Genomic DNA, 2,500 nt, shown 5'->3' with positions numbered 1-2,500 from the left:
ACGGCCAATTGAGAAAGAGGTGAGGTGCTGACAATCAGCAGCTCGTGTTGAAACATTCATTCCACGGCAGGCAAGACCAATCAAAAAAAATACTGCAGATGCTGGCTCGGCTCGGCTGGCTGGCTGGCTGGCTGGCTGGCTGGCTGGAAATGGGAAATAAAAACACAAGGCGTGTTAAAGGCTGGTTAAACTGTCGAAAGAAACAAGGCGTTAATGTTTCAGAAGCGCCTATTGAAAGACGTCTCTCAAGCTGCTCCCTGACTGGGCCCTGTCCATTGTCACGTTAATCCCAGGGCGGGGCGGGACTGCTTTGACCGGGAGACCTGTTTTCTGGGACGCAGGTGTGACATTCCAGGGAGGCACCTACTTTGTGCTGATTCGAAACGACCACGACAACGGCAACTTGCAGTTCTATATTACAACAACAACAACGCGCGTGTGGTAGTTGGGAGGGGCTGCGTTCGCGCTCTCCCCCCTGCATTGAAACTCAAAGTTCGATTTTCAATCCCATAGTCCACCAATCGGATGGGAGACGGTGTGTGTGTGTGTGTGTGTGTGTGTGTGTGTGTCAGTGTCAGTGTCAGTGTCAGTCAGTGTCTCTCTCTCTCTCTCTCTCTCTCTCACTCTTACTCAGAGCTGCTGTGGAAGGAAACCTTTTTAAAAAGAACTTGCATATTGAAAAAAAGATGTGTCTCAAGCTGCCGGGGCCCTGTCCATTGTCACGTTAATGGCAGGACGGGGCAGGACTGCTTTGACCAGGAGACCTGTTTTCTGGGACGCAGGTGTGAGATTCCAGGGGACCTGCTTTGTGCTGATTTCCCTGCCTCCCTCCCTCCCCCCCAGGACTTCCTTCTGAACACCTTTGTCGTTTAATCGAGGGCCAAAAGCCTGCCTGTGAAAGGGAAGGATCAGCCGGTCAGCCCCCTGCTGGTCGCTGCTGCCAGTGCAGCAGGCGTGCGTGTGTCCTCGGCCTCGTGTCCAGGTCCCTCAGGGACTTGAGGCAGCTCTCCCCGGTGGTCTCGTGGTCAGGACCGGGCTTCGAATCCCAGTCGGGGGGGGATGACTTTCTGCTGCAGATTAATTGGCATGAAGGAAAGTCTCCCCTCCTGAGCGTAAAGCTCCACCCTCACCACCACCACCGCCTTTTCCTCCCCTTGACAAACGGACAGACAGACAGTCAGACAGTCAGTCCAGTTCGGGAGCGCAGCTTTCATTAAGCAATGGCGTTTGTGACAACTCATCGTCTGACAGGTTGATGATTTCCCCACACGCCTCCTGCCGAATAAAAGGCTCACCCTCCCGGACACTACCCCCAGAATCACCCACCCCCCCCCCCCCGGGGTGAATATTAAGCCCGAGAACACCGACTGTAACCAACCGCAGTGAAAAGTTGAAGTGGCAACTCATTAACCAGATTTATTTTGGGCAACTCATTAACCAGATTTTTTGTTCATTTGGTTTATGAGTTGCCAAGTGTAAATCTGGTTAATGAGTTGCCACTTCAACTTTTCACTGCGGTTGGTTACAGTCGGTGTTCTCGGGCTTAATATTCGCCCCAGGGGGGGTGTATAGCGGGCGATGGCCGGTGTGGAGTGCGTTTTTTGGGGGTTGATTTTCACTTTGCCTCGCTGGTGGAATTTGTGGGAGGCAGGCAAGGGGATTGGTGTGGGCTGGTGGGCGGCAAGGGAGATGCTTGCTTCGGGGTGTTATCCTCACTTTGGTCCGCTGGTGAGAGTAGGCAGCGGCAGGCCGGCAGGCAGGCAGGCAGGCAGGCAGGCAAGTGTGATGTAGTGTGGGGTGCAGTGCAGTGCGGTGCAGTGCAGTGCTGCCCTGTCGTTTATGAAAGGTTGTAATGACACTGCTTTGCAGCTGACCATGTCCACTGATTTGTGACGCCCGTATGGAGGTTGATATCTCAGGAGGGCCGAGGCCGATTTCCTCCGGGGACGGCTCGTCGCGTGCGGCAGGACGAGGCGCAGCGGACGGTACCGAGCGCTCGGAGGTGCGGCGCTGCCCGCCGGAGGTACAGCGAAAGGCTGCAAACCGCTTTCCGCCTGCTAACTCGGCGGCCGTCAGACCGACCGACTCCGCTTTACCACCGGAGCTAGAGTCGGGCAAGGGGCACCGAAAGGTACCGGAAGGATCGCGTTCGCACGACGGGAAGTCGACTAGCGGGCCGCCGAAAGCGAGCCGGGGGCCCCCGGTTTTTCTGTCCCACCTGGAGACTGATATCTCAGGAAGGCCGAGGCCGATTTCCTCCGGGGACGGCTCGTCGCGTGCGGCAGGACGAGGCGCAGCGGACGGTACCGAGCGCTCGGAGGTGCGGCGCTGCCCGCCGGAGGTACAGCGAAAGTCTGCGAACCGCTTTCCGCCTCCTCTCACCGCACGGCTCTCCTTTTCACCCACTGGCGGATTTTCACCCTCCGACTGCTCGCTACCGTCCGCTGCGCCTGGTCCGGGCCCTGTCCATTGTCATGTTAATGGCAGGGCGGGGCAGGAC

This window comes from Heptranchias perlo, unplaced genomic scaffold, assembly GCF_035084215.1.
Source record: "Heptranchias perlo isolate sHepPer1 unplaced genomic scaffold, sHepPer1.hap1 HAP1_SCAFFOLD_383, whole genome shotgun sequence".
Lineage (NCBI taxonomy): Eukaryota > Metazoa > Chordata > Chondrichthyes > Hexanchiformes > Hexanchidae > Heptranchias > Heptranchias perlo.
Note: the sequence above shows the minus strand (reverse complement) of the source record.